A 14,573-nucleotide genomic window follows, 5' to 3' on the forward strand; every position below is an offset into this window, starting at 1 on the left:
TTAAAAAAAAAGCACCAAACCAGTCATGTCCAATGGTCAGCTTCTGTTGATTTCTCCTGTCCACCTGGTGAATCTTGACATACTGGGGCAATGCAGCAATTGCCTCATGTACACAGACAACCTTCACCTCCTACCACCCGACACTACAACCTGAGAGAGATGCAGTTACATAGCCAAACTGGAAGCAAAGCTCTTTCCACCCAAGTTTGTGCTATACAGTCAAGAGGAGAAGGGTAATACCCGCACTACAGCTCAAGCAACACATAGCCCTTCTAAACTCACACCACCAACACCCACACATAGCAACACTAAATCCACATATGTGGAGGCCCTTAACTGTAACCTGCCCAAGCAACAAGGACCTCTGAAGCTGAAACGCAAACAAACACCAATCATAACCACGGTGTCACATAGCTCACAAAGCCAGTGTGCCACCCAGCAACAGCCCCTAAGGCAAGACAACGTACCTAACACTTTAGGCATAGGTGACTCTATAGTCAGGCACACTGATGTCCCACTCACCAGGCTGAACAAGGAGAACATTACAGTGAGCTGCCTGTCGGGTTCCAGGATCCACCACATAACTCATGCACCCACGTCACTCCACAACAAGTACAAATATGACTCTGTCATTGTCCATGTTGGAGTGAATGACTTGAGACGTACCTCCCTGGACAACATGAAAAGAGAGATGGAAGAGCTCTCAGATCATGTGGCCCAGGCAGGTATGACACTAGCCCTGAGTAGCATCCTGCCTTCGCCCAGAATGATACCACAATATAAGGACAAAATGATTGACTTCAACAATTGGCTAAGCTTCTGGTGTCATCCAAAGGGGATCCAGTATCTGCCTGGGATGACATGATCGACAGACCACGATGCTTTGCCAGAGATGGTCTGCACCTGCTGCCCCTGGGATTCAGGTTACTGGCTAAGGCTCTTGCCACCCCATATAGTGCCTTTTTTAGGCAAAGTTCAAAGGTCAAAACCATCACCGTAACAGGTGCAAGCATGCAAAATCTGAAGGTAATGCTACTCAATGCTAGAAGTCTAAACCTCAAAATGCACTCTCTCGAGACACTCCTAAAAATGTAGAACATCGATATCTGTGCAGTAACTGAGACCTGATTCAAGCTCCAGAGAGCATCCCTGCAATACCAGGCTACAACTCTTGCCACACTTTTCGGCCACCAAACCAGGATCGAAACACTAAAGGTGGAAGAGAGTCCATATTCACCAAGGATATTCACACCACCAGGTTAGTTGCCCAACACAATGAGTCTGAAATTCTCCAGGTGCAACTAACACTAGGTAAGACTGCAATCCAAACTGTAGCTTGCTACAGATCCCCCACCATGCCCTAAGATTCTCACTACACCTTCCTAAACATACTGGAAAATATTAATATACAACCAAACACCCTAATACTGGGTGATTTCAACTACCGTGCCATTAACTGGGAAAACTACTCATGTACCAACACCTTTGCCAAACTGTTCTTGGAATTCATAAATTCCAATGCCATGGATCAGCTAATCCATAGTCCCACCAGGGGCTCCAATATCCTAGACCTGGTCATTACCAACATGGAAAATCGATGCTCCACACCTATGGTCACCCCCTCATTGGTCTGGTCAGACCATAAGCTAATCACCCTGAACATCCACATCCCACCCCCACCCCCCAGTAAGGAAACCTCCATAAAAAATCTCCAAACCCAACTTCATGCTACTCAAGTCAGAAGTTACAAACTTCATGACACCCATGCAGATGGGAACTGAAAGTCCAACTGCTGAATCCTACACTAAGGCACTGTACGAGCACATCCACTCATGTATGAATCGTACTATCCCAAATAGAACCAAGATGCTCTCCTCCAAAAAAATGAAGCCAATCTGGTGGTCCCCTGCCATAAATAAACTTTACAACAAAAGGAAGAAACTGTTGCAGAAAAGAGGAAAATACCAGGCTGCAAAAAACTCCCTTACCAGCCTTAGTAAGAAGCTGAGATCCCTCATAAAATCCTCCAAATCTAGTTACGAAAATAAAATTGCCAAAGATTCCAAAGACAGCCACAAGACATTCTATAACTATGTCAAGAATATGAATGGCAATGCTCAGATCTGCTCTGAGCTACAACAGAATGGCATTAAATATACTGATCCTAAGGATATTGCCAAAATCCTGGCAGATCGATTCAGTGCCAGCTTCACCCCCCTCTCACCCCCTAAATGGCCCATCTCAATACCGTAAGATTGCCAAATTCTGGTAATAACAGCCACACAGGTAAAAAATGCACTCCCAAAGCTAAGAATACAGCATTCATGGGACCAGATGACATCCCAGGCTGTGTACTACATGAACTACAAAATGAAATGGCACCTCACCTAAGTGTCATGTTTAATCATACCGTTACCTCAAGCTTCGTGCCCACTGAGTGGCGCACAGCTACAGTTATCCCACTTCACAAGGGAGGATCCACCTTGGTTCCCGAAAACTACTGCCCCATCAGTCTGACAAGCCTGATCTGCAAGGCCATGGAACATATTATCATGTAACTTATAAACAAAGACATTGGCAACCTTCAAACACTGGACCCCACCCAGTTTGGGTTCTTGAAGGGCCGATCGTGTCTCCTGAACCTGACTGACTTCTTCGAATCAGTCTCCAGAGCCGTAGACAAGGGTAAGGCAGTCCACACAGCCTATCTGGACCTCGCCAAGGCCTTTGACACCATCCCCCACTCTGGAATCATAGATAAACTTACTAAGCTGGGCATTAATCCCTACATCACTCGATGGGTTGCCAACTGGCTTACTGATAGAACCCACACTGTAAAAGTAGCTGGCTCCAAATCCAGCTCCAGACAAGTGACAAGTGGAGTACCTCGGGGTTCAGTCCTGGGACCTCTCTTGTTTGGCATATACTTCTCTGAAGTACAGGCCAACACTAAGGGACTCTGGCTAACAAAGTTCACAGATGACTGCAAACTGGGAGCTATTATTGAATCCCCAAATGATGTGGATACTCTACAAAATGGCCTTACAGAAACAGATGCTTGGTGCCAGAGTCATGGACTCAAGCTCAATGCCAAGAAATGTATAGTTATCCCCTTTGGGAAAAAACATGTACCCATGAATTACCACATAGGTGGCAATACACTAAACACTGAAAGTGTGATAAGAGACTTAGGGACACATGTGGACAGTGGTCTCACCTTCAATAACCATATCACCACAACAGTCAGGAAATCCTTCTATGTGGCACATCTCATCACTAAGGGCTTTTCATCCAGAAAAAAGGAGGCAATTGTCCCACTGTACTCATCCCTCATTAGACCCATTATAGAATACAATGCCTCATTTGGTATGTACCTCTCAAGACATCTGCAACAACTGGAAAGGCTGCAGAAATACCTCACTATAAGAATCACAGGCCTAAAGCAGATGCCCTATGCTGACCAACTTAAAAAACTCCAGCTACACTCTGTCGTATATCGTCTACTCTGAGGCAATCTCTGCTTAACATACAAGGCCATGTCAAACCCATAGCTGTTGGACATGCTACACTTAAAGAAATCCCAATCCCTCAGAGCCACACGTTCCAGGGGATCTAAACATTGTCATCACAATAAACAAAACATGCTGGAGGGATAGGTTCCTGACACAGAGACTCCCCAGACTCTGGAATAGACTGCCCATACATGTCAAGCAGAGTGCCTCTTTGGCCCTCTTCAAAAGGAACCTTGATGATTGGATGGGAGAAAGGAAATTCACCCCGAGGATCACATCAATCTCCCTGCTAGACAGGCTCCAGGGAAGTAAATAGTGTGGGAAGAAATAGCCAGGGAATTGTTATGGCTAGGCTTGTATAGGCTCTAGGGCCGATAGCCTAGTACCAACCTATGAACCTATGAACCTATGCCGACCTGAAATGAAGGAAGAGGAAGCTCTTGGACCAGTTGGTCCAAGAATCAAGACAAAGAGGTTATGTCCCAGCATTGTGTAAGCACACCTACCTGTAACTGTTTAATAATGTCCAGCCTGTGTATATGATGGCTAGGTATGGCTAAATATTTCCCTTACAGCTATAACTGAGTGGGCTGTGAATCAGGAAGCCCATGTGAGTAGGCTGCAAAGGCTGTGTTGCGAGGCTGGTGAGTAACAATCCTGCTTGTAGTAGTCATACCAAATAAATATAAAAGAAGTAGAAGGTCAGCTGCCAGTATAAAAACTGTTTTGTGTATGGGTTGTACTGGATAAACCAGTCAGTATGACAGTAATAGTCTCATATAGGTCATATTTAAATAAAACTGTAAATGCCTGGAAATAAAGCTCTAAATCTTGGACTGGTTGTGTTTACTCTGGTATTGTATGGCATTTTTAGTGTTGCATTCTCTGAATAGTAACGTTGTATTAACCACTGTTACCCACACTGTGCTACATAATAACAATGTCTAGGAATGTCTGTATAAAACTGCTGTAATTACAAGGTCAGATTGTTCAACTGAGAGAGACTTAGACAGAAAAAACTAAAGCAATAGACAGCAATATCCAAACAGCACACTCTGCTGAAACTTAAATTGTCGTATCTTTATCAGACACAGCCATGGTTCAAATCCTGGGAGTGGTAGTAAGCTGTATGCATAATCATACCTCTCACCTGTACACATTTGTTCAGAATCTCCAGATAATTGGCTCATATTTTCTGCCTGTTACCCTGTCCCCCTGGCAAATCAGTGGGATGATCTCAGAATTTTAGTCACCAAATAATGACACACATCCAATTTTCAGACCTCAAAACCTTCAGAAAATGTATATGAAAACAAACCTGCCACTGTAGCAACTCTCCAAGTTTATGAGAGCAATATTCAAACTATGTCCCTATTTCTATTCCCATGTTGTCAAGCTATGACCAGAGTGTGTGTATTAAGAGATTGAGAGGTATGTGCATAATATTAACTCGGAATCTGGGAATATGTGGGGGAAACAGTCAGGTAGTGTTAACAAACATTCCCTCCAGAGGTCTGTCAGATAAGAAAACCATGCCTGCCAATAAAGATTGAAATCCTGGACTGGTAGTGTTTATTCTGGTATTGAATGGCTGACATGTAGCATTCAGTAACATCAGCTATAAGAATAGTACTGTTTTGTCAACCATTTGTTTCTCACACTGTGCTACATAAAAATATGCCTAGGAATGTCTGTATGAGACTGTTGTAATTAAAAGGTCAGATTGTACAACCGAGAGAGACTTAGACAGAAAAAACTAAAGAGATAGACAGCAATATTCAAACAGCACACTGCTGGCACTTAAATTGTGGTATTTTTATCAGACACAGCCATGGTTTGAATACTGGGAGTGGTAGTAAGCTGTATGCATAATCATACCTCTGAACTGTACACATCCTTTCAGAATGTCTAGATAATTGGCTCATATATTCTGTCTGTTCCTCTGTCCCCGTGGCAAATCATTGGGATGATCTCAGATTTCTAGTCAGCAAATAATGACATACATTTGATTTTCAGACCTCAAAACCTTCAGAAAATGTATATGAAAACAAATCCTGTCATTCTATCAGCCCTCCAAGTTTATGAGAGCAATATTCAAAATATGTTCCTAGTTGTACTCCCAAGTTGTCAAACTTTGACCAGAGTGTGTGCATTAAGAGACTGAGAGGTATGTGCATAATATTAACTCGGAATCTGGAAATATGTGCAGAAACAGACAGGTAGTGTTAACAAACATTCTCTCTACAGGTTTACCAGGTAAGAGATGTAGAATTTAGCTATAAGACAGTTGAAGTATAAACTGTTTACAAACATACAACTGGCCAAACTAAGGCCATAGGGTGTTGCAATAATACCTGTACCTTAATGACTAGAGAAATGATCATTAAAGTTGTGAGAACTACAATGATATATAAGTTGTTAATTGACATCCCCCTCCACCATATCTGCAACAATAATGTAAATGTACAAATCAGTGTGTATGTTTACACCAAACCTACTGTTGGGACATATGTTCTACTGTTCAATAAATATTGAATTGCGCTTCTATTAATGTTCCATGTTGAAATACTATCATTGGTGGCCTGTTGCTATCAATGTAACCTGCATGACGTTCTAATGGCCACTGTGGTCCAATATATGCATGCGTTCTGTTTGCTATGCAATTGTTCCAAATCTGGTGTTTTTGGGTTAATGGGAATATCTATGCATGCTGTTATAACTAATCCTGGATTGTGTTGACTATTGCTAATCCACATGTTTTAAAACTGCAACACCATAGCATGTTTGGGAAGGATGGTCCCAGCAGACCCACCCCTCCTATCTCATCTGGCCATGGCAATGGGCCCCAGCATGTCAGGGACCCAATCCAGGACCTCCCCATCCACTGGTCCTGCACCACCTTCAGGTGGAACCACCTCAGGGGATGGGGCTCACCCTCCCCTGGGAGCAGACGCGGAAAGGAAACTATCACCCATTGTCAGGTCCAGGGATTGGTACATAGCGAGCTCCAAAGGGAGTTTGGAGATCTGCTATTTCAGCTTGAGGGCCGCGTGGGAAATTTAGGGGGTCAGCATGCCCCTCCTTCCCAGTCCTCAGCACAGCCACCTTTGGGGCTGTGCTGGGGACTGAGCAGGAGGGGCAGGCTGAACCTCTAATTGTGGCATGATGGCCTGAAGGTGGTGTAGCAGATCCTCCAATTTTCTGCAGAGCTCCCTATGCAACAGACCCTGGGCTTAACTTTAGGTTACAGGATCCTGTCTGTGAACACTCCTGGGGGGGGGGGAACAAGCACCATCCACTGAGGTAGTTCCACCTAAAGGTAGTGCAGGACCAGCAGATGAGTAGGTCCAGGGTTGGGTCCCAGATGTGCTGTGCCCTGGTGTTATGGCCAGATGAGGTGGGAGAGGTTGTTCTGCTGGGAACAGCCTTACCAAACATGCTATTGTGTTTCAGTTTTAGAACATATATGGGTAATAATAGTCAACATAATCTAGGATTGGTTATAACAGCATGCATAGATATTCCCATTAACCCAGAACACCAGATATGGAACAGTTGCATAGCAAACAGAAGACATGCATATATGGAACCACAGTGGCCATTACAATGTCATGCAGGTTACATTGTTAGCAACATGCCACCAATGATAGTGTTTCAACATGGAGCATGAATATAAATACATTTCTATATTTGTTGCACAATAGGATATATGTCCCAACAGTAAGTTTGGTGTAAATATACCCATTGATGTGTGTGTTCAGATTATTTTTGCAGATATAGTGGGGGAGAAGAGAGATGTCAATTAACAAGTGTTATATCCTTGCAGTATGAGATCCTCAGACCTTTTTTCCTGTTTATGTCTTCCAGGTACCATGTCGAGATAGTGGCTCCCTGCTTTCACACCACAGACATACTTATCAACATTATTGTGCATCACCACATAACCCTCTTTGGGTGTATGGCCCATGATCGGCAGGAGAGGACTGCCCTGTGGATTGAGCTCATCCACAGGGTAAACAATGCTGGCCAGCATAACTGCAGTTATGAGCAGGTCCAACATCGTTCCACTGACCTCATCCACCATGCCCGTCAGCGTGCTGCTGCAGTTAGGATGGACCAGCTAGCCAAAGGTGGGGGTCATGCCATCCAGCCCCCACTGACACATGTTAAGGAGCTTCTCACCAGCCTTGAGGCACCTGCCCCCGAGCCAAGTCAAGAATCTGAAGATAGCATTGTGGAGGTGGGTGCTGCCCACACAATGTACAAGGAGCATGCAGGTAAGACCCCAGGGCACATTAGTAGGCCACTGTTGCTTATTCATCTTCATCTATAAAGTGTCTTCATGCATATGATAGATAACATTGTCTGTTGCTGCAGTGTAGTAATGAACAGATGTGCACAATCTGTAGTATTGTGGGTTTGTACTGTTTATGTACTGAAATGCTGCTCCCACCATGTACCAATGCCACAGGTGTGGCTACTGACATCATATCTCTCACATGACTATGTAGTTCCCTCTGATATACCTCTGGGGCAGCAGCCTGTAGCTGGTGAGCATGGAGGTTTTTGTTCTGGTTTGCCAATACACCGGCCATGTTATGGCCATGGTATTTGCCATGCATGCATTTAACACACCTACCCCATAATGCATGCTGTACATGTTCACTTATTGTTGCTGTTAACTGCACTGCATCACAGTGGTCACCGTGATGGCATATCTGATGGGTATGTAAGAGTACTGCAGTATAACTAACATCCTGTCAGTGCAAGATGTGTGGACAGAGATGAACATAATGGTGGGACAAATGGCCTACAGTAGGGACATGTCTGAAACATTACCCTTATACAGTGGCTACAACATTGTATATACCACTATTACAATGGCAACTGTTACAGCTCTACGCAATGGCATATCACAATACCACATTCCACAACTTTAACAACCTGCAATGTGATCCTAACATGAACAATGAATGTGTAATCTGGAATCCTATGTTAGGACAACAAATATGGGGAATACATACCTTAACAAACACTGGAAGCATATGCGTGCACACACTCCAAATAACATACTGTGGAAGTAGCTTTTGAGGTACTGCAGTATTCACTCTTTTTGAGTATGCACCTTCCATCAAGTACGGGTCCTCAATGTCACACCAAGTAATGGTCTTTTGTCCAAGAAGTATGTCCATAACATTTGCCCACTCACCTGCAACAGAGGCAGCCATGGCTTGCACACATCTTACAAACCATGGAATGGATTCCATATTGAAAAGGTTGCACTCAGGAGTGGGAGACGTAGCCTTACCTCGCCATTGCATATACCATGGCAAACAGTGCAGACAAGCATGTATGTGACAATGAAGTATGGGATGCCATTAATGTAGAAAATAAACAGATGTCCATCCAAGACAGATGACAACACATGTTGCAAATTAGTCATGGAGGCTGCCCAGAAACATGCAGCAACACTGAGGGACTTGCAGGAATGTCTAGCAAGTACTGCCTGTGCAGTACCTGTGTTGACAATTACCTGGATTCTGAATAAGTGTGGTCTATGGGTTAGGGTAATCAGATGGGAGAATTGTTCCACAGGCGACATCATCCATGGCTCTCTACAGGTGGCATATGCATAACATCATGTCTCCCAAAGGCATGTGTTGCAATGTGTAATGCTGTGCCGAGACCAAGGCTGAAACCTACAGACAGTAATAATAAAGATACAAGTGCTGCACAAGCAACACCTCACTCCTCCTCAGGCCCACCATCCCCATCTGTACCTTGCTGGTGCCCGTGTACACCTTTAGGTTTGCTGTTCATTAGCAGGAACTAGGCCAGTAGACATGGTCTTCTGAATTTGGGGCACTGCAAAATGACACTCATGTGTGGCCCATGGTTGTCAAGCATCTGCAAAAAGGCTGAGGATGGGGAGGGGTGTCATCCTGAAAAACAACAGTGAACTGAGGCATACATCCAAAGCTGAATAAGAATGGTTGTATCACAACACAGCCAAGATCATGCATTGTGCCAGACATAACCCTGACTCTAAAGCAATAGTGAAGGCACTGTGTGACCTCCAAGGGCTGTGCACATGATCTGACCTTGCAATCTGGCAGAGTTGGGGGACATTTGTAGGGTGGAGTGACCAAATAATGGCAAGTAAAGATGGGCCATGCTAGTATACCCCTTCCAGGAATAGTGACTGCTGTAGTTCACTCAACAGGTGCTGCAACAAACCATCATGTTAAGGGTGTGCACATTTATGCAACCTACATATTGTATGCATCTCAATCAACATCTGCACAACTAACACATTTGTTTGATACTGCATTTGATTGCACAGGTCATATGTCATATATCAAGTGTGTGTAATCTTAACATATGCAGTATTGTGGCCTCATGGCATATCAGGGAAGATGGTGGCATATCAATAAGGGTGTGTACACGCCTCAAAGCCACAGTAAGCTTTGAAAGTAGTCTGTGTAATTGGATTTTATTGCTCATACATGCACTGTTGATGATGAGATCTGCAACTCAGATGTCAAGCATTCACTATTGACATCTGTTCTCATATCAACACAGGTATGTGTCAGACAAACACATAGGGGCTGTAAGCAACAAAGCAAACATAACTGCCACAGATATACATATTCAGCAATGGTGTGTACACTTCTTGTGAGGTATGGTGCACAGTACATGCCAGGGTGCTGAACAGGTGCAGTGTGTTCCAGGGGAAGGGGTATCATTTATTAACACAACTCATGCATCACAGAGATGTATAATGTTGGTAACAGGGATTGAGTATAGCTGCAGTGCATGCTGTTGAGTACCATTTGTCATGCATTTTGACAGTTGGGTAATGAGAGGTCTGTGTAATATCTTTGTGCCACCTCACCTGTAAGTGTGTATGTATGTGTGTGTGTGTGTGTGTGTGTGTGTGTGTGTGTGTGTGTGTGTGTGTGTGTGTGTGTGTGTGTGGGTAGAGATAAGCAATGATGTACAGGTCTTAAAGTATATTTTCTGTTTTCCTGTCACAGTTGGTGAGTTGGATCAGGGTCTCTCCTGCAGGCAAAGTGATGTTAGTGTCCTTACAGACTCTGAGAATGATGATAGGTATGGCGAGGCACAGGCAGTGTTGTCAGGGGATGAAGTTGTGCCATCGGTTGACATCCCACTGTTATCCACCCCATCCCCACACACAGTCACATTGCCTATACATACCCCTTCACCAGTGGCCATAGATGAGGGACAGTTGGCAGATGATGGCATGGGACAGGACAGTGTGGTGACTATGGCAAGTGTGTACACAGCAGCCAAAGCCAGATGACCGGTGAGGTACCACACAGGCAGATGTACAGGGGTGCTCGTAGGAGGGCTGCTGGTCATCATGCCCCTGGCAGAAGTGCCACAGCAGGTGTCACCAGACACATGTTTTGGGCCATCAAGGAGGTAAAAACATGTATGGATTGTTATAACAGACAGGGTTTGAGGCTCCAGAGGGCTACTCATTCAGCTGTTATTGACATATGTGATCTTGCAGGTGCCCACCATTATTTTGCAAGGTCCTGGACAGACGATTGGGTGAGATGTTGGAAATTCTTGATCATGCATTGTCTGTGTTAGAGCATATAGTGGGAGTAGGGCGACAGCCACATGGACGTAGGTCAGCAACACCAACAAGTGGAGGTCTACATGGATCTGCAACAAGTCACAGCTGCTCCCATTGTGGCAGTACCAGCAACAGCACTGTTGGGGGGGGGTGCTATCCACACCACAGTAGAGCAGGACACATGCATGTGGCCCTGGCAGGTCCCAACAGGGACCCGGATCCAGTGGACATTTTTCATCATCAGGGGAGAGTACCATATCTGTCCTTGTACCTGAGTGTGGCCGGCACAGTTCTCGTGTCCATGGCTGGAGATGGTGAACTGCACACCCTGCCATGTATGATTTCCAGCTGTCCAACAAACCCCTGTATAGGGTAGCCACATGACCGGATTGTGCGCACACACACACACACACACACACACACACACACACACACACACACACACACACACACACACACACACATCACCAACACAGCTAGGGCACTTTCATATCCACACACACAACATCTACAAAGCCCAATTAATAATGAAACCCTCTAACACACACACAATGTCAACCATACAGCTCAGCCTTAGTCTCTGGCAAACCCACAATACACCCTGTGCATATGATGATACCTGTGTCACATACCTGTCATCCATGAATTTGATGCAGGGACAGGCTAATATGGTTCTGATGCACAGGGTGAATGTACTAAGGTGAGGTAATGTAATGCTATGTAACATGTTTTCAGCAGGAAAGTTTAATGCTTACATGTTAGGATGTGTAGCTGTCCAGTCATGATGCATTACAGCTGTTATTAACACTGACTGATAGTGGTCTCCATAATGTATTCAGTTTGTGTTGTAGGTGTCTATGCATTAGCAAGATGTTGGTCTGCTGTTGTTTCCTACAAGGGGTATAGCACTGTGGTGACACACTGACAGTGTCATATCCTGGGTACAGCTGAACACAAGTAACAGGTCTGTATAACAGTTACTGCATGTGCCACATGTCTGATAGGTCTGAGGGGTGTATACAGGTGAGTGCATGGTAGCTGATGTCAGCAGCCCTTCTACAGTGGACAACGGTAAGTGTATTGGGTGGCACACACCACATGTTTGTATATAACAAACACACACAGAGGCTTTAGTGTTGATGCAATACACAGAGATTACTGTACACATGGATGTACTTAATTTTGCAGTGTACCCATTTTAGCCTATGTAATTCCACCAAGACAAAATAGGCAAAACATCACATCAGTAAATAATCAGTCTGTTACTTTAATGTTATTGACAATGGCACTGGCAGGATATATGTCCCCTTCCCCAATGTAGTGTAGTCCCAGAGTTGGTATACATAGGTGTGCTGGTGTGAGTGGCACAGCCCTCTACTTTAGAGGGTGTGGGGTGGTGTAGAGATACACAAAGTGTAAGTGACACCTACTTAACCTGTTAACATAAACTGTACAGTATTACAGCAGACTAAGCAAGGGGATACACACAACAATAACCCTAGTGATGGTGGCTGTGTCCACAACATCAACAACCAACTATATATACCAACTCCAGTATCGCTGTACAGCTATACAGTGGGAAAGAGGGCATTTACACATCTACTACTAGTTTTGATGGAATGAATTTCCATAACATGATTCCTTTGAAATGTTAGCATTCACCAGTCAGTTCTTGCACAGATGACCTCCTGGGACATGTATTTTCTGCAAACTGCAGTAGATCCCTTCACATGCACGCACACATACTTGGCAACACTGAGAATAGAACCCCTAACTAGGTACTTATTGCTACTAATGTGTTTGGCCGCCTTAATTACACACACCACACAGCTTTTAGGATGAGGTGTGTCCCAAGTCTCTTGTTAAGTGAGGAACATCACCATGCCTTGTACAGTATGGTAATAATTGATGTACTGGGTGTTAATGAACAATACATAGTATGGCATACTGTCATACACACATTGACAAATGCATAACAGTCATAGACACATCTGAGAGACCTGGGTTTATCACTGCTAACTACCTTGTCAGTGAGTCCATTCTGTTACAGATAATTTGCACACAGCACATGCATCATTGGGCTAGATAGTATACTCAGCTACCTGTATGGTTGATGGTGACAGTGGTCCTCATACAGTGGACCTTGGGACATGTACTGGAAGAATCTTGGGTAAAGACAGTATACCCAGCACCCACTCCCCACATTGGATATTTTACTCACTGAAACCCATGATAATACTCCGACATACCCACAATTACACAATGACCAGGACTGCAATACACCCCCTTGTCTATCTCATCACTGTTACTACAGGGATATGCATTTATTGCACATGCCACAGGGATAGTAGGGTGATGGTTTGTCATGGCTCTTCTAATGTCAGCAACATCACTCTCCATTATACTGTATGGCAAGGTGTATTGTATTTGGAGAATGTGGCCTCAGAATGCTGTGTCCTACAAATGTACACACTTACACACATACACGCACTTGCCAGGACTCAGAGGGAAACCCATGCCTATCTACAAACTTGTACAACAGTATTGTGCTGGTACTGCAAGCTCCAGGTAGCCCATAGGGTGAAGAGTGCAACAATGTACATTTAATGTCTATTACAGCAGCAGCCATGTCTAACTATGGCAATGGAGGGTGTAGGGTGTGAGAAGGTCCTCAGGGTATTATCAACTGCAAGTTTACAAACACACAGACACTGTTATTCTCAGCAATGCACACTGACACATTTGTCAGTACTGGGGTCCATAGGTGCAGGTGTTCCTAGGTGTGTACCAGGATATTGTCCATGGAGAGATGAGAAGAGTAGGGGATGTGGGTACAGTGGTATCATGCCACCTGACATTTGTCAGCAGGCCATCTATCAATTGATGCCACGTGAGTGATCCTCAGGGTGGCAGTTAAGTTAAATGCAACATCCAATCATCTGGTTGATTCTTGCAGAGGGCCATTGAGGTGCTCCAATTGACATGTATGCAACATATCTTACATAACATGGCCAGTGTCTGGGTTGGAGACCTGTACCCAAGAATGTTCTGTTGACTGTGGTAGTCTAGTTGAGGTATCCATGGTATGTGGTGCATACAGGGTGGGGTTTTCTTGCTGTAGCATTCATAACACAGCTGGGCAGACATGCCAGTGTCAGTCAAGCATAGATTGCCTGTAAGCAGCCAAGATGGATACCTGACATCTGCACATCTGTGCAGAGGACAGACAGAAATCAGCTAGCAAACAAGTTATGCACTAGGATTAATATTTTGACAGATAGACGTCTGACACTGATAGGTATGCCATTATTACATGACAGCAGCTCTCAATGGCATGTCCTATAAACATAGTAGTCTACAGTTAATATCCACATATCAGATCAATATCCAGTAGCAAGTACTTAATAACACACAGCTCACACACCAAGAACACGATAGTCAGTACTAAGAGT

Source organism: Protopterus annectens, chromosome 1.part0 (genome assembly GCF_019279795.1).
Source record: "Protopterus annectens isolate FY-2018-M chromosome 1.part0, PAN1.0, whole genome shotgun sequence".
NCBI classification, from domain to species: Eukaryota; Metazoa; Chordata; order Ceratodontiformes; family Protopteridae; genus Protopterus; species Protopterus annectens.